Source organism: Grampus griseus (assembly GCF_964374135.1).
Source record: "Grampus griseus genome assembly, chromosome: 16".
NCBI classification, from domain to species: domain Eukaryota; kingdom Metazoa; phylum Chordata; class Mammalia; order Artiodactyla; family Delphinidae; genus Grampus; species Grampus griseus.
The window spans coordinates 62,767,237-62,786,833 of NC_139010.1; the positions used below are offsets into that span (position 1 = coordinate 62,767,237).

Genomic DNA, 19,597 nt, shown 5'->3' on the forward strand with positions numbered 1-19,597 from the left:
GGGGAGGCCACGGCAGTGAGAGGCCCGCATATCACACAAAATATATATATATATAAAATTAAAAAAAAAATGTTATGACATTTATTATTGTAGTTGGTTTATTTAGTTGGTTAACTCTATATACAGTTGACCCTTGAACAACGTGGGGGTTAATCCATCTATAGTTTATAGTCAGCCCTCTGTATCCTTGGTTCCTCTGTCTCCATGGATTCAACCAACCACTGACCATGGAGCCCTGTAGTATTTACTATTGAAAAATATCTGCGTGTAAGTGGATCTGGGCATCTCAAACCTGTATTGTTCAAGGGCCAATTGTAGTTGGCTAACTACTGTCAGAGTTGGTCTAATAATAACATGTGTTGTTAATTATTGTCATAAGTCCTATAAGGAAAATAACACAAGAAAGGATAGGGAGATCCAGGATGGGAGAGTTACAACTTAGAGATGTCAGGAGAGGTCTCATCAAGACAGTGATATTTGAGAGAGGCAAGGTTCCAGAGCAGAGGCTCCGGCCAGTACTGTGGGTCTCCAGCATACCATTAATATCTAGAATGTGATCTCTTGAATGTGGGCAGGATTTTAACAGCACAGAAGGGGTGGAGCCACATTACACCCATTCTTGAGTTTCCCAAAACTTTTGCCTCCCCAGGCCTAGGTTCTCCCCTGTTCATTTGAGTTCTCTGTGATGTTTGGTTCTAGTGACTGAATTTAGAAAAGGATGTGGAGAAACTGGAGTAGGTTGAGAAAAACATCTGTGTTCAAAGTGAAGGAAAACCATGCTTAAGGGGAAGTCTGAATGAACTTTTGGACATTGGATGGTTTGGTGAGAGCTTGCCAATTTTTTCCCAGTGAATATCTTTTCAGTCTAAAGTTAAATATTGAATGGTTGACAATGTTAAAGTTCTGATGAGAAAGTGTGAAATATGTGGAGGTGGACTTAGGTAAATAGATTTGATAGATTCATAAATCTAGATGGAAAGGAGGTGAGGAGGTCCCTCCCCTCCCATTAAGATGGTAACCTGATAAACTTCAAGTCACTCCCTCTAATAGACCTAAGAGACATTTTAGTCTGCGCTTACACTCTTTCCCTCTGGTCTTGGAGCGTGTCAGTGCCAGCAGTTCAGTCATCCTTTCCTCCCTTTATACTCACACATCTAAAAGGTTGACTTTCAAGGTCTACCAGTCAAGTTTAATTAAATGAGCCTGTTGGATCTTACTGTCTCTAGAGCAAAAAACTAGACTAGTGGACACTATACAAATGTATGTCGAGGCACTCTCATGAGTTTTTGACTTCAAAGCATCCAGAGAGCTATGGCAGATGGTTAAAATCTTGGAGTTTGGGGTCAGACAGGCCTGAGGTCAAGTTCTACCTTTACCCTTGGTCACATCACTACTAAATGACACTCTGTAAGGAGATTGTAAAGCACCTGCTTCATAATGTGAAGATTCAATGAGATAAACTGAATCCAGCAGTGTATGCAAAAGGGAATATGTTATGATAAAGTTTCATTTATTTCTAGGATGCAAGGTCATTAAATGTTAAAAAAATGTAAAAACGAAATTCACTATGTTAAAGGTTTAAGGAGAAAAACGACATTAACATCTCAATTGATTCATGAAAATTCTTGAATAGAATTCAACACCTGTTCGTGATTTACAAAGCAAAAACAAGAAACAAAATGAACAAATAAACAAAACTCCTTAGCAAATGAGTGGAAGATGAGTGCTTCCTCAACATGATAAGGATTATCAATGAGCAATACAATGGATATTATTTTAAATTGTTAAATATTAAAAACATTTCTTTCAAAATCAAGAGTAAGACAAAGATACCTACTACTATAGCTTTGAGTCAGTGTTGCACTGGGAATCTTAACCATCATAATAAGATAAGAAAAAGAAAAAAAGAGTTATCCTCTGTTGATATGATTCTCTACATATAAGACTCAAAAGAAACTACAGACAATTTATTAAACTTAAGAAAGCTTAGCAATATCAAATGGATTTTTATTCCTCAGCAATAATCAGTTCAGAAACATAATTAAAAACATAATTTACATTGTGTAATGTGTTTTACTTTCCAACAGGAATAAAGTTGTGCAAGACCTTTATGGAGAAAACTTCAAAACTTTCTTTAAAAAATTTTTTTAATTTAATTTTATTCTTTTTTTTATATAGCAGGTCCTTATTAGTTATCAATTTTATACACATCAGTGTATACATGTCAATCCCAATCATCCAATTCATCACCCCCCCACCCCCACCCCCCCGAAACTTCAAAACTTTAAAAAAATACATTAAAGGAAACCAAACTAAATGGAAAAATACACCATGCATACTTACTAGAAGCCTCAGTAGAGTAAAAATGTCAATTCTCTGCAGTTGCTTTGTTTTAATACAATTTGATCAAAATAACAACAGATGCTTGTAGGAACTTATCAAGTTGATTTTCTAATACGTGAAAGACAGGAAAGGCCCAAGAATAAGCCAGATTCACCTGAAGGGGAATAAAGTGTGTGTTGTTGGGCTGGAGGGGAGCAGATATCGAAAATTATAGTTTTATTCTGTACCCCTGTTCAGTTTGTACACACACACACACACACACACACACACACACACACGTACATACATACACAAACATGGGCACATTGACAAGTTGGTAGAGAATAGAGAGCTCAGAAAAGAGTCATACAAAACATATGGCAAATTAATAATACCAGAGTTGGTGTAACAGAGCAGTGGGCATAGAATGAACTATTCTGGGATAATTGCCTATGCAGAGGAAAGAAATATATTTGGGTCTGAACTTCTTAACATACACAAAAATAAAATGCCAGATGAATTTAAGAATTAAATGTGAAAGAAAATATTAACCTTTAAGAAGAACATTCTAGAAGCTATATTTTACACCTTATGATAAGAAAGGGTTTCTTAATTAAGACCCCAAAAATGCTAACCATAAAATGAATATATTCAACTTATATTAATTAAAGTTCATAATAATGAGGAATAGTTTTTCATTAAAGATACCAAAAATGTAAAAATATAAGCCACAAACTTGGAGAAGATATTGACAATACAAGGATAAGGATCTATTTTACATAAACAAATATTACAAATTTGTAAGTGAACCAGAGGCAAATTAACAAAATACTTGCCAGAATACATGACAAGGCATAACATTGAAGGGGACACACTAGTAGGAAATAAGCATGAAAAAAATGTGCGGCCTCATTAGTAATTGGTGCAATGCTAATTAGTATGACAATCAGATACCATTTAATATCCACAAGACTGGCAATATTAAGGTGCCTAGTCATTTCAAGTATGAGGATGGTTGAGGTTCAGTGGGAATCCTAGTACATCCCCATAGCAGTTTACCTTTGAACAACCACTTTGGAAAACAGGCTGGCAGTACCTTTGACACCGACTAAATGCAAATCCTGCAATTGAACAATCAACTCCTGGTGTAAACCCTGGGGAAGTGCTTGCCAGGAGACACATGCATGAATATATGAACATAATTTCCTGTTATAGGTTAAAAGCTGGAAGTAACTCAAGTATCCATTGGTAGGCAAATGGACAACTAAACTGTGTTATACTGACACAATGGAATATTATTCAGCCATGAAAATTAACAAACTAAAACTGCATTGAACAACATGCATGGGTGGATCTTGGAAAAATATCCTGGCGGGAAAAAAAAGCCCATCAAAATAGGCTTCATACAGTATGACTCCATTTTTAAATTTCAGAAAGAAATACTGCCTAACAATATTGTGTTTAGAGTTACATACTTATGGGATAGAATTATTTTGAAAATCAAGGGGACAATAAAACTCCAGTTCTGGTGAGTGTTACCTTTGGGGTTCAGGGGGGGCACACAGATAGTTCAATGCAATAGATGAGGTCTACTTTTAAAATTTTGGTGGTAGGATCACAGGTATTTGTGTTGTTGTGCTTCATAACTTACATTTATTTTGTATGTTACATATTATAAATATTACATATTTTATAAGAAGAAAATATTACAGGATTTTTTAAAAAACTAAAACATAGCACTGAAGAAACTGTAAAGCTAAATCAGCTTAGCACCATGTCTGTAGTCTAATTGCTGAAAAACAAAAAATAGCTGTATTATTTTAACTATTTTTGCAAAATAGTCATACTTTTTTTGTGCTCCCTCATATATATTATTATCATAAAAGATGGAAGCTGCTGAGGGCTCTATCATGTTGTCTGGAAGGTAGACCACGACCGCAGGCAGTGGTGTTCCTGTCTGCCACTCCAATTTCATGCTGTCCCTGGCAAAAGTTGCTTTTCCTCTCCCCTCAGTGTGTCTGTGGGGAATGGATAGATGGCCTGCTCAAAGCTCACAAAATAAATGTTATTTTGAGTTGCAGGGGGAAAAAACATTTCCCAAAACAACACATACACTATTAATAATCTTGAAAACTGTCTCGGGGAGAGACGTGTTTGAACTGATTTGACTCTTGGAATCAGGAGAGTGGTGTTCTCATTTGGAGGACAATATTTTTAACAATGACTTTGATGCCGTGCTAGAAACTCCGTTACATCTCATTTAAAGATGAAGTCTTGCTTCTCTTGTGCGAGTGATATTTTTTCTGCCACTTCTGGGTAATTATCAAGGTTATTTGTTGTCATGAAGGGAATTTTTTGGAGAGAGCTATCTGCTCTTCTGCTAGTCTCTGCATGAAATGGTTGTACCTTTGGGGTGTGGGTAGCTAGAGGCAGGGTGCAGGGGGGCGCCTCAAAGGCAGTCATGGTGGCAGGGGCAGAAAGGCCCTCCCTTGGGTGAGCATAGTAAGAAGGTAGTTTCCTGCTTCTGACTGGTATCAGGCAAATAAAGAGTCTTTGCAGATTCAGGGGTGGGAAAGAGAATAAATTAACCAGAAAGGCTGGTGGATCGAGCAGGCGAGAGGTTCCTAGTAGTGCAGTTTACTGGTTAAAGCATCAACTTTCACATGGCACAGTCCAGTCTGAGAAAACTGGAGGAAGCAGTCATGGGCTTTACGGCTTTTATTGTTATTATTACTGTTGCTCTTGAGAACAGAACTACAGAGATAGTAAATGTGAGACGTTCTAGCACATAGAATGTTGCTCAGTAAATGCTCCATTTGAAAAAACCCACAGTCCTTAATTTCGCTTGTCTCACAAGGATGGCTCCTTCTCTGTTAGGCTCCGCTCTTCATCTCCTTAAACTTTGTTCACTCTTCTGTTGAGTTTGGCATGCAGCTGTTTCCTACACGAAATCATGAGGTCCCTGATTAGCAGGTGCTGCACTGAGATCACTTTTTATACTCCCTGCAGTGCCCTACAAAATGCCATTAGCCAAAGCACGGTAAACCAGCCTCCAAGAAGTATTCCCTGGCTAACATAGCCTACGGAACACAAGCCTGCCTCTGGACTTTGTTTCTGTATGATTCGGTGTTACCCATGGTTATATGTTGTGTACAGTAAGGGATGTTTTGGTTGGAGGTTAGGAAAATCCCTTCTCAAACTGGTGTAAGCAAAAGGGAATTGTAGGCCCTTAGGTGTGACATTCAAGAGACCACCTGACTTCAAGCGTGATCGAGTCTAAGAGCTCACAACATGCTGGCAGTGCTCTCTTTTCCTACGTCTTTCAGCTCTTCTTTTTTTCTCTGACTTACCTTTGTTCTCGAGAAGGAAACTTTCCCCTCAGCGTGGCAAGATGGCTGCTAGCAACTGCACGCCCCTGTCCTAATCTCTCATGACCCTGGTGGAAAGAGGGCTCCTTTAACAAAGTCTTTGGGTGGGCTCCAATGGCTTCTGACTGTGCTACACGCCCACCCCCTAAACTAATCACCAAGGCCACTGCAATTGGCTTAGGTCTAGATCACATGCTGACCCTGATGTCAAGGTAAGAGTGGGGAATAGTCGCACCAAATCTCATGAACTAGTTGGAGGTTGAGTGGTCGCAGGGAATTTCAGGGTTACTGAAAAACGTGCAAATAAGCGAAGAGAAGGAAAGCAACAGACACATGTTTTATGTTGACTTATGTAGAACACAGATTTGGCAGTTTTCTCAGCTACATTTTAAGATTATTACATGTGAGGCTGTATTTTCCTCTTATCTGTTCTAATTTTAAAGTAGAATATACAGTTATTATCTTTTTTTTTTTAAGAAGATGTTGGGGGTAGGAGTTTATTAATTAATTAATTTATTTTTGCTGTGTTGGGTCTTCGTTTCTGTGCGAGGGCTTTCTCTAGTCGTGCCAAGCGGGGGCCGCTCTTCATCGCGGTGCGCGGGCCTCTCACTATCGCAGCCTCTCTTGTTGCGGAGCGCAGGCTCAGTAGTTGTGGGCTCATGGGCTAGTTGCTCTGCGGCATGTGGGATCCTCCCAGACCAGGGCTCGAACCCGTGTCCCCTGCATTAGCAGGCAGATTCTCAACCACTGGGCCACCAGGGAAGCCCCTACAGTTATTATCTAACACAGACTCAACACAGTGGAGTTGAATTGCTTCCCCTGGTAGAGTGTAGGAGAAGCCATAGCTCTTCATACAGATTCTCCCTTGACTAATTGTAGTTCCGTACTCTAAACTCAGTTTCTCTCTATCTTAAACTTATGTTCATGAGGGCACTGAGGAACTATTAAAATCTTCCACCCCATCTGCTAAACACCAACCTAATTTTTTCTTGTCTTTGCTAGTTCTACCAATGACCCATCCATTCGTCTTGTCACTTAAGCTTGGGACTTCCCCACTCCCCTGTCACCCTTGCTGAAATCATTGTATCTTGCTGTTCTGTCATTGTCTTCCCTTCCTTCCCAGTTCCACTGTTACCATCTCAGTTTTTGTCTTTATTTTACAACACCTGTAGTGGCTTCCTAATTCTTCAGATGTCCCTCTGTGTCTCTGCCTTCTAAGCTTCCTGTGCACTGACACCAAGTTAAAATTCCTACAGAATGACATATTTGATCATTCTTTAGAAATCATCTCTACCCATTTTACAGATAATAAAACTGAAGAGAGATTAAGATAACTGTTGAGTGTCATGAAGTCAGTGTGTGATATTCTACAGGAAGTGGTATGTCATTCCCACATGAAAGAATAATCAGTTGTTCTCCATTGCTCATACTTCTAGTTAGTATTTGTGTCTTCCGTTCTAGACTGTACCTGCCATTTCTACTTCTCCTCTTCATATCCTTCATGTTCTAGACACATGTGGGTTGTGTTCATCTCTGTAAACATTTGTTGTTCTGCCACTTTCCCCGCCTTCTCTTACCTCTTCAACCCACATGCTAATGTACTTCCGTGATCAGATGCCACTTTTCCAAGTGCTTCCTTTAGTCATCTAACAAAAAGTGGCCACACTCCTTCTGAAGCTTGACATTCCTTCTTCCTTTCATCTAATACTAAGGGTAGCTATTTATCAGGTGTGTACTTTGTGCCATATCCTGTGTCAAGCACTTATTCTACCTTGCTCAACGATGCCCAGTCCTGTATTGTATATAATAACCATGCTGGAATTAATCTGTCTTATCAACTTTGTTACTTTTGCATCACCCAGAACAATATCCAGCATGTAGAAGACCATCAATAGGCATTGTTGAATGGGTGAAAGAGCAAATAAATGAAGGAATGCAATTATTTCTAAATTAAAGATCAACTTGATGCAGGAGCCCATTATCCCTGACGAAAGTGACAGATGATCTTTCTGTTCTATATCAGAAGGGGACTGGTTACCATAGAAATGCATTTCTTTCTCTTTCTTTCTCTTCCCTGAAATTTGCAGAAGCACCAGCAACTTATATTTGAATGTCAAGGCCTAAGAGCTCTAATACTTTATGACTTTACTTAACTCAAGTGACCTAACCAGAGCCCAAACCTGCTCCCTTGGAAAATCCAGTGTTTTGTTTCAAACACCTTGTATCCATGGTCTTGCTGCTACATCAGGAAGCTTCTTGGATCTGCTATTGTCATCCATGGGGTTGCCCATACTTACCTGTCATTGGATGTCCGGGATGTGGGATTTACTCTTTATGGAATGAGAATCTTTTAAGTCAAGGGCCTCATAAATATTGACCATATTAGACAGTGTCTTCCAAATGAAGTTGCCCAAACTTTATGGCTCTCCCTTGCTGTCAGGGGGAAGTTCAAGTTTTTAAACACAGAATTCAACCTTTACACAGTTTGTATCATAGGCGTATCACCCTCTGAGTCTCTCTGCATACCCTATACCCCAGGTTTATCTCAGATGCACATTAAGTATGGGCAGACCATAAAAATAACTATAGTAAATTGGTGTGGACATGCCCTGCCTAAAGTTATTCAAACTCATTAAAAAGCTATTTTAACAAAAAATAAATAAATAAAGCAGAGTAACTCCCCCTTTCCCCCCCCAAACCCCACACACAAAGTAACAAAAGCTGGACTTGGATTACAAGGTTGAGACTCCTGTACCAAGAAAGGGGAGGCACCTGATTGTCACTGTTGCCCTCTTCCTCCTTACGCTGTCCTGTTCCTGCACTCTTGCTTACATATGACTTTCTGCCCTTCCTGAAGAGCTACCAGCTCACATATCAGCCACTCAGAAAGCACCTCCCTTGTCTGAGCTCCTATGACACTCATCCTCTGTACCTCCATTGCCCCAGCATATAATGTCTAACATTGGAGTTAATTATTGCAAGCAACGCACTCCCCCAGGAGATCATATGCGACTAGTGTGCAGGGCATGTGTCCAGGACATTCACATGTCCAAAGTGCGTTGCACAAAGCCTTGTCGTTGCTACATTCTCAGATAACACCCATTGGCTGGTGCTTGATCCATTAACATGTGTGTACACTAAAATAGAATTAACCAACCAATTGAATGAATATCTGTCTGTGCTGTGTCACAGAGCTCAAGCACTCTTTTATTTTTCCACCTGAACTCTGACACATTCTCATTTTAATAATGAATAACTGTAATAATATTCCCTGAGATGGGATCATTTCAGTTGACTCACTTGACGTATCTATAAACACGCACTGGATAATATAAAATACGTCTTTGTGGGGCTCCCCTGGTGGCGCAGTGGTTGAGAGTCTGCCTGCCGATGCAGGGGACGTGGGTTCATGCCCCGGTCCGGGAAGATCCCACATGCCACGAAGCGGCTGGGCCCGTGAGACATGGCTGCTGAGCCTGCACGTCCGGAGCCTGTGCTCTGCAACGAGAGAGGCCACAACAGTGAGAGGCCCGCGTACCGCAAAAAAAAAAAAAAAAAAAATGTCTTTGTGGATTTGCCCTTAACAATATTAGAAAGCACCAGACTTTTGTTTGATTAGTTTTTCATGGTGTCCCTGATCTGCTTTAAAGCTTACAGTTAAGAGAAGAGAAAGTTGGGAGCCATTTTAACATTTCCAAGCTACTAGTTCCAGCTCTGTGTTTACAGGCTGCTAGTTCCAACAAACAAACAAACAGACAGACAAATGAAAAACAATTCCTCCACGAAAAGACCTGGACGAAGCTTATGCTAAGTGAAAGAAGACAATTTGTGTAAGTTATGTCATGTGTGATTCCAACTATATGAAATTCTGGAAAAGGCAAAACTATGGAGACAGTAAAAAGGTCAGTGGTTTCCAGGGACTAGTGAGAAAGGAACGATGGATAGGTGGAGCACAAAGGATTTCTAAGGGCAGTGAAACTGTTGTGTGTCAATGGTGGGTACATATCCTTCCTTCTACATTTGTCAAGACTCACAGAATGTGCACAAAGAGTAAAAACAGTGGCCTTTAGCTGATAATAATGTACCAATATAAGCTTATGGAGTCTAGCAAATGTACCAGCTACCGCAAAATGTTAATAATAGTGGGGAAGAGAGAGGCTATCTGGGAATTCTGTACCTGTACTTTCCACCCATTTTTCTGTAACCTAAAACTGCTCCAAAAAATAAAGTCTATTAATTATAAAACTCTTAATTTAAATAATTAAGATACTAAAACATATTCCAGTTGTCAAGAGATGACCTCTTAGATATTTTACGCAGAATACCATTTTGGACATCCTGGGAGGTTGGAGAAAGGCCATTGCAAGGATGGCTGTGGTGAAGTGGATATCAAGTACAATGGACAAGCCAAAATGACAGTTAATTCCCTTGAGAACTTTCTCTAAACATAGAGCTTTTAAAACAATTTCTAAGATGCCATGAAGATCATTAAGTCTGTAGTAAAAAGACTTTAGAAGAGACAGGATTTAAAAAAAAAAAAAAGATTAGAGCGTCTGTGGGAAGGTAGACCAAGAGTGACCTTGTATTTAATATGCTCGTTGTTTTACCAACCAGTGACACTTATCAAAGTCCTCTCCCCCCCGCCCCCATCCCAGGCTCACTCCTGGTAAGAAAAGCACTGGGATAAGCTGTTTCCACAAACTCTCCTGTTGGGCGAAACACTGTTTTGGAGTTCTCACCAATTTCAAATCGACAGAATAAAAGTGAAACCAAAGCCAGTAGATAAATGGGTCTAGTTGTTTTTATTTCAGTTACTGGTTTAATTTTTTTTATTATTATTACTGTGAGTAAACAAGGGCTAGAAATAGAAGCACATATGCAGATTTATTATTTTAATCTCCTGATTCCTGTCTGCTGGCTGCTACTCCTGAAATTGCTTGGCCCCTATCAGTGGCTGCCTCTAAGCTCGCAGCCAGAAGAAAGAGCAGAGAGTTCCCAGTGTTGGTTGGAGAGAGGAGATTGGCGGTGGGGCCACTTTTCTGACTGAGGAAAACAGCCCCCGGTCTTCCCGTCATTGGCACTGATGGATTGAGGCTTTGTTTTTGGTGCTGCAGCCTTTTGTGTGTGTGCGCGCTTGGGGCTGTCGGCAGAAAGCTGTTTGAGTTGGAGGCTCTGTACCGTGCCATCTTGGCAATTCTGTATTTTCAGCACTTCATCAATGCGGAGAGTAAGGGAAATCATAATTGAGGCTGCCTTTCTATAAATCATGCCACAGAGAGTGAGCACATCCAAAGGATGGGTCCAAGAGGAACTTTTGGCCCTTGCCTGGGGACAGTGGCGGTAGGGGTGTTGGAAAATCAGTCTGAAGCATCTCTGTAGCTGCTGGGCAAAGCAGTGAGGAGGAAATCAAAAATAAATTCTAAGTTTCCTGGCCAAATTATGAATTCTGGACAGGGATAGGACTGGGAGGGTTGGGGACAAATAGCAAGAAATGAGCAAACCATAAAATCTAGTTGGAAATGGGGGGAGGAGCTCACAGGCAGAGTGATTTCCATGCACTTGCCTGGGCAGACAAGGAGCTGGGAAGTCTCCACTTCAAGGAGAAGCCAGCCTCCCTTTCCCCTAATTATTTTTGCTTGTGTAGTTTGACTTTGTCATGGGGACATTGCTGGAATTTAGTGTTCTTGGTGCAATAATGTTAAATCAAAAAGAAAACAAAATGGCAGAAGGGGGCATCCGTATGTATAGGTGATTCACACTCCTTATGTGATAGGCAGTAGCCCGGAACTGACCTCTGGTCAGTGTGACTTTGTGGGTGGTCTTCCTGATTTTCCTCAAGGGATTGCGCACACTTTCTCATTCTCGTATCTACTGATGTAGCTGAGAATGCATTTGACTGTTGGTTGTCATTCACTGTTCTCTGAGTACGAAATGCCACCATTGGAGGGTTGAGGGGCCACTTTCCTGTCAGACAAAGATGTAATAAGCCCATCTCATGGTTACTGGCTTCAAAGGGGATGCCAGCATTGATCCCTTGGGACCGTGCCAGCCCTGAAATGCAACGTTTCCATGAAATAGGTTGGAATAAGGGCAGGGGAAATGGAGAAGAGGGGCATCAGGTCTTTACCCAACCCGTGTCTTGGCTGTTATATGCTGGAAGGAATCTGAGTTTTGCCTTGTTCGCCCAGGGGAGCATCAAAAGTCCTGATATCTATACATTCTCCCCCAGACTAGAGTAGAAACTCCAGGCATATATCTAGAAAAGAGGCGGCCAAGGAGTGTGTATAAATGTGTGTGTGTATGAGCTGCCTGCTTCAGCATTAAGCAGAGCCTTTTTCTGAACGCAGAACTTTCCGACAGAATGTGTAACAGACGGCCTGTGTGCCTGGTAATAATCTATCGTGAGGTCAGGAAGCTCTGCTGTGTGAGTGCAACAGTTTCATAGTTTTATATTTTCTTTGTTTACTTCCCTCTTGGATTTCTACAGTAAGTTCTTTTTGAAAATGCTGGTCTCTACCAGCTACACTGTGGAGTCTAAGGGAAAGGATTGTGTCTTATTTTTCAGTTTGGTCTCTGTCAATGCTGGGACCAGAGAGAAAGGTAGAAACACACTCAGAGGGAAAAGTATCTTGCCTTCAGCAGGGCTCTTCCTCAAGAGAGGTATTTTGTCCTTGCTCAAACCTTGGAGGAAGTTGTGTTTCATCTGTCTGCGGAGGTTTTTCCCTTGCTTGAGGACTTTGAGTTTTGTGTCTCTCTCCCCCCGGGTTGCTCTTGGTTACACGTCCAAAGCAGCAAGCACAGCTACGGACAAGTTCAGCGGGTAGATGAGTGAACATGGGGATGCCGGTCCTGGGAGCTGAGGGCTGCCCTTTGAGCGAGGAGACATTTGTGTGCCACTTGATGTCATGGAGGCTGTTGGCCTGCCCAGCCTTCTCCGAAGCCTTTTCCCAAGGAGAACCTAGTAGTGATTTATTCAACAGCTGTGCTGAAAACTCTTGACTGTATTTATGAGACCAGCAAAATCATTCTTTCTCAGGTCTTTCTTTGGAGAAATTGGAGTTTCTGCAGATTAGGACGCTTGGATCTCACTCCAGTGTTCTTTCTGTGTTGCACTGGGCATTGCCTGACATTCTCTGGCTTCAGAACCTGTACTGAAAAAAATAAAATAATCACCTGCTTACTTGTCTGTTTCCGCCATTCGATTTCAGGCTCCTCCATGGCGGCTGTGTTTTGTTTCTGCCTATCCCTAGTACTTAGCAGAGCATACACGATAGGTAATTTATACACATTTGATGAGTACCTATTACTTAATTATAATTTTCTCTTTTCTCTTTCTCTCTCTCTCTCTCTCTTTCTCTCTCTCACTCACACACACACAGACACACACATAAAAATCCAAAGAGGAATAAATTAATGCATGTACCTCTTGATACCCTCACACACTCTTGATTTTCCCAGATTTGAATTATAGTAAATGACACCCCTTTCTAAAGGCTCAACATCTTGGAATTGTCTCCTTCCCTCAAACTCGACTCGAGTACAGCAGCAAATCTTGTCATGTCTACCTGCAAAACATATCCTGAATATGATCATTTCTCTCATCTTCCTCCACTACGCAGTTGGTAGAGTCCAAAATCTTTGAGTTGTCTGTGATGCCTCTTTTACTCTCAGATCTCACAGCCCTTCCATCACCAAATCTTATTGGCATTACCTCCAGAACATCTTGCCAATCCCTCCACCTTCCCAACTCCACCATTCATAGGCTAGTGCAGGCCACCACCCCTTTTCCCTGGACCACCCCAATCATCCCTTCTCTGTGGATCCCCTACTTTCTGCAAGTGATCTTAAAAACTTAAATTAGATTGTGGCAGACTTATCTTCAGATGCCTCCATACACTTCCATCATGCATAGAAGACCCCAGATCCTATCAAGGATAGATATGCCTTGTACATGAAGTCCTCCCTGATTTCTCTCTAACTTCATCTCCCAAAGCTTCTCTCGCTGTGCACTGCTCCAGCTACACTGGCCTGTAGTGTTCCTCCAAGATGCCACTACACTCCCACTTCGGGGTCCTTGCCCTTGCTCTTCCTCCCTCCTAGGTCACTTTTCAGATGTTCACATCACCTGCTCTTTCATTTCATTCAGGTTTCTGCTCACATGTTAGCTATTCAAAGAGGTCTTCACTGACCGCCTTCACAAAAATAGTACCCCTTTCTTGCTTTATCCCCTTATCCTGCTTTGATCTTCTTAGTAGTTATCTTTGCATGACATTATACAGTTGATCCTCATTATTTGCGGATTCCGTATTTGCGAATTTACCTACTCGCTAAAGTTCACTTATAACCCCCAGATCAGTACTCAGAAAGTTTTTGTGGACATTTGAAAACATGTGCTGAGTGGCAAGAAATTTGAGTCACCTGACGTGCATGTTCCCAGCAGAGATTGAACAAGGCGATGCTCTGCCTTCTTGTTTGAGTTCTCAGGGTACAAAGAACTGTCTTTTTCATGGTCTGCTTTGTGCTATGTTTTTTTGTATTTTTGTGCTTTTCTTTGGTGGTTTCACTATTTACAGTGGCCCCCCAAGCATTGTGCTGAGATCTGTCTGCTGTTCCCAAGCACAAAAGGCTGCTGACCCCTCAGTTCATGGAGTGTACATGGTAGTGGGAGAAATGGGCAGTAAGTGAATGAAATATATTTTAAAATATATATACATATTTTTTTTGACAACTGTGTTTTCTAGCACCTTGTTCTTTGCTGTATCCTTAGAATATAGAACCATGCCTGGTTCAGGTAAGGTGTTCACTAAATTACTGAGTGATTAAATGGATGAAAATAATTAGTGAAATATTGTCAAGAATGTCTTCAGAAGAAAAATCTGACAAAAAAAATAGTTTGTCTGCCAGACAGTTTCATTTTAGTAGGCATCGTGCTACCCCTAATCTTACCACAGCTCTGTGTGGTAGGTATTCTTAGAACTCCCCTCCCCCTGCCCCTGGAAGCAGCCTGCCCAGGCTCCCATTGCTGTCTGGCTCAGAAGCTCCACGTTTCCATGTTGTGAATCTCGGCTTGTGTGGTTATTGAGCACATAGGCCATGGAATCAGACAGCCTGATTTAAATCTGATCTCTGCACTTACTCTGTGTTTTCAGACAAGTAACTCAGTCCTCTCCAAAGCTCAGTTTTCCATTCTGTAAGATGACGGTAACCAGATTTCCTCTCAGGGTGGTTGTAGGATTTAAAGGCGAAGATGCAAACCACTTAATCTAGTACCTGACGTATGATAAGTACTCGTTAGACATTAGTTATTATTATTATCATGTACTTGCGGGCTCCTGGTGTTGGAGAAATAGGTTAAAAGGGTGTGTAACCAAGCTAGGAGGCATTCAGGATAAAATTCCTCTGTTGGGACCTCTTAACCGAGTCTAAAGACCAGTACCTAAGGGCAGCGGTCGGCAAACTTTCTGGAAAGAACTGAATAGTATTGTAGGCTTTGCTAGCCATATGATCTCTGTTGCAACACTCAACTCTAAACGAATGAGTATGGCTAGGTTCCAGTCAAACTTTCTTTATGAGAAGAGGTGGATCATAGTCTGCCAACCTCTGTTTTAGACCAGTAGTATTCAACCCTGTCTGCACATTAGAGTTACCTGGAGACCTTTAAAAATACCTATGCCCAAGAAGTCTATTCCTAAAGATTCTGATTTAAGTTTTCTAAGATGGGGCCCAGGTATCACTATTGTTTAAAACTTTTAGGTAACTGTGATGCAGAGTTGAGAACCACTGACTTGGGTCACTAAAGCCAAGAACAGAAGAACATCAGAGAAGTTGCTGTCTTCCTGGCTTCACCCCAGCTCCCTCCTCACCCCATTTTAGAACCCAGGGATCAGCATTTTCTGTGCGCTTTGGGCAAGGGTTGGCTAGGCTGTGGTAAGTCCCCTTTGCTTAATGCACAGACCATATGACTTTTGGATCTAGAGGGAAGTCTAATTATCTGTGTAATAAATGCATTGTACTTTCAGGGAACACAGTCCAGCTGTTACTCTGCGTTTTAGCTGAGGCTATGCTGTTTGCTATGTAATCGTGTTCCAGCATTGGCAGTTGGACAGAATCTTTTTGAGTGGAAGCAGTCTGCCTATCTTCTTTTCCCAGGTTCTGGTTTCTGGGATGGAGCTAGGAGCGGGTTTCCCAGGAGCGAAAAGCTGTCTGACTTAAGGGCAAGTCACTCTTCTCTACTGGGCCTTAGAGTGTCTGTGACACCCCCATCTCTAAGGAGCTCCAAATGTTCAGCTGGGCATCCTCTACCTGTGATGAAGGTAGAGATTGACTGAAGACAGGATGATGAGCTTAGTTATAAATGTCCAAGCTTCCATAAGAATGATCTAGAACAGAGTTTCTCCATGTGTGGTTCCTCTGCATTTACATTAGAATCATCTGATATCTTGTCAAAATGCATATTTCTGGGCTCCACTCTTGACCCTCCAAATCAGAATTTCTAGAGGAGGGCCTGAAATATACATTTTTAACAAGACATCTGAATAACTTTGATGTTTGAGAGCCACTATTGTGGAGAACGCCCTTCATCATACTTAGATAAGAAGACTGAGATTGAAGAACTTAAAGTCTTCCTCAAAACAGCTCAGCTAGGCCAGTGGTAGAGCCAATACTTGTATCTAAGGTCTGTGTAGCAGCTAGCTAATGCTGTGTAACCAACTCTCCCTAAACTTAGAAGCTTACAACAATAAACCTGAATTATTGCTCACAACTCTGTGGATTAGTTGGGTGATTTTTCTGGTCTCGGCTAGATTCATTCACGTGTCTGTGGTCAGCTGTGGCTGGGTTGGCAACTGTGTTGATTTTGTCTGGGCTCGCTTTTCTAGTTAGAGCTCAGCTGGCTGTATGATGGTCTGAGATGGCTGTATGCTGGGTTCTCTTCCATGTGGTCTTTCATCCTCCAGCAGGCTAGCCAAGGTTTGTTCACCCTGGGTGACAGCATTCTGAAAGATTGGAAGTGTCCAAGGCTTTTGAGGGACTACACTCAGAACTGGGTTTCTTCTACTGCATTCTGATGCCCAAACAAGGGGTGAAGAAATAAATTCTAGCTCTTGAAGGGAGGAGCTGAAAATCCTTTTGCAAAGGTCTTAGATACAGGGAGGCTGAATGAATCCATCAAAGCTGCCACACAGAGTCCTGGCCTTTCCAACAACATTTGAGTGCCTTTGAAAAAAATTCCTCTGCCAGCTTTTACAAATATTTAGGGGGCATGATTAGTGAATATGCTCTTGGGTTCTCTTCCTAGGATTATTGCTCTTGGATTAAGAATCAAAGATCATGTATCTAAAGGTACCTAAGAACTCATTGGCTTAAACCCTATCTGATGCTTTAATTTCCTGATGGTATCACCTTAATCAAAGTGCTCATCCGTTTTCTACTTAAGCACATCCAGTAACTCCCTGGAGAACTTGTTGCCATGCAAGGAAGCTTCTTCCAGCCTTGGGGAGTTCTTTCCATTAGAATATTATTTCTTATGTCAAGACAACATTTACTTCTGTCTAGATCACCTTTCGGTCCTGCTCTGCCCTTTGATGCCGCAGGAGAAAGTCTCATTGTCCTTCCACAGAACAGCTTTTTCCCATGTTTGAAAACAGTTATAAACCTCTTTGCTCCTTGTTCAGTTTTTTGTGCCACAACCTCAAGTTTTGACAACCTTTCTGGGATATTATAGTTTGAGCTCCCTTACAGTTCAGGTTGTTTCCTTGATAGCACTCATTTTTCAATGGCAGCAGGTATTTTGGAATGAACACTGGTTTTGGAATCAGATGTCTTGGAGTTTGCTTTGGGATCTAGAGCAGGTCCTCAGTGTTCTTCTCCAAGAAGTGTGGACAGAGATAACCATCAAAAAGTGTTTATTTTGAGTCAGTTAAACCATATACAGAAATACCTGTCAGGGGCAGATCCTCCATAAATGTAAGTTTCTTTTTGTCTTTATTTTTATTTTTGTGAAAGAATAGACTTTGAAATATACACTATTTTTTCCCCTTTAATGTCTTGAGTTTGAATGAATTTTTAGAGTTTCTGGTCACGTATTAATGCTAAAATCATGAGCATGTTTAAATAGTCCACCTGGAGATATATTTCAAATGGTGTTTCATACGGTAGGTCTAGTAAAGTCTTCATTTCTTCCAAATTAAAGGCAGGTATTATTGTTTTGATACTTAAAGATAGTAATTTACATTAAATAAATGACCTAAAACTAAAAAAAAATTAAGTTCTTTCCATCTCTTTTAGATTCATGTTTTGGGGGAAAGAAAAACAAATTTGAACTTGGAAAAGAGTTAAAGACAAATTGAATGCAGTGAAAAGCCAGTAAAGTAGGTGATAAAGTGGATATTAATAGTAGGAGGTGATGTGAAACCAAAACCATGAAGGAGAGAGAACACAGGTATAGGGGGAGAGGTGTGGGTCAGAACAAAGTCAGCTTGTGGAGGAATACCAACATCTGTGTTCAAAGGATACTGCTTAAAATGAGATGCTTCTGAATCATAATGAATAAAAATGAATAGAATCTGATTGCAAAGGAAAATGGCCAAGACAATAGGACTGTGGAGACAAAACAATGGATTTTGGTAAATACTATGTGAATTGTTTGTAAGATTGTCTCATGTGTCTGTTAGCTCAGAAAATACTCTTCAGCGTGAAAGAGGATAAAATGAATTGTGAAAATGATTTGTAAATGGAAGTGCTGAAGAGATTCAAGGCACGGTGTTATTCATGTATGGTATACCCAAATGAGCCATTATTCCTGTGAGGTTATATTAACTTGTTTTTCTTTTAGGATCAAGCAATTAACAAAAAACGACAATACAGCACAATTACAAGAGCACTGAGGTGGGAATCAAGACGCTGGGTTTGAATTCTAGCTCCACAATTAACTAGCTGTGTGATACTAGGCAAGTCACTTAGGTTCTCTGAGCCTTAGATTCCCCATGTGTAAAAAGAATTTTCCAGATTACCTCTAAGGACACTCTTAGCTATAAAAGTTTATGATTCTCTGATTCTGTGTTGTCGAGCAGCTCAGTGGAAATTTCTTTGAAGGGGTCAAGATTTCAAATGGGATTCTCTCACCCAGGGGCCCCTAATCTATCTGAAGAGATTACCTGAAGTTTTGATGCATAAGTGAATTAAGTGACCAGATTAATGGTTGGATGAATTAAATAAAAGCAATTTGAGAGCTTATAAGAGAAACCTGTTACTGGAGTCTGGTTGGACACTTGGTGTTAATTACGAGAAAAGAGATACTATTCATAGGATACTCTTCCTTTCTCTCCAGCTTCTTTTATGAATTTGCTTTTAAAAGTAGTCCTTTAGTTTTCCTTTTATAATCTTGTCTCTTTTGACCAAGTGTGGTTTCATGGACAGGAGACAATTTGAACTAATATTGAAAGAAGGGTAGAATTTAGACAAGTTTGGGAAGGGAAGGGAGGCCTTTCAGGTGGAAGGAATAGAACTTTGAAAGGCTTGAAATGGAATAATCATGTATTCATTCAGGACATATTTATTGAGCATCTGTTCTTCCAGACCTGGCACTGTGTTAAACACCTGGGACTATTAAAGTGGCAATTCCTACTATCTAGAAAGGAGGACAGACGTCAGTCATATAATTACACAAATATATAATTTCATATTTTGGTGAATATTATGAAATAAGAGGATAGAGAGCCATGAGAGCAGATGGCAGGTGGACCTCGTGCTGTCTGGGGCAGGAGGTGACCAAAGAGCTTCCCTTCGGAAGGGCTATTTCTGTTGAGACCTGACGCAGGAGCAGCAGTTGGGTACATGCATGGAAAGAGGGAGAAGGTGCAGAGTGGAGGAAGGGCATTTTAGGCAGATGGGACAGCATGTGCAAAAGC

General features: G+C 40.9%; 1 protein-coding gene across 1 annotated transcript in view; it reads left to right on the forward strand.

Moving 5' to 3' along the window:
* The window catches only part of SORCS3 (sortilin related VPS10 domain containing receptor 3), a gene marked incomplete at both ends in the record, with an annotated part of 579,237 nt that overhangs the window by 338,491 nt on the left and 221,149 nt on the right, over positions 1 to 19,597 (forward strand). The window lies entirely within an intron of this gene.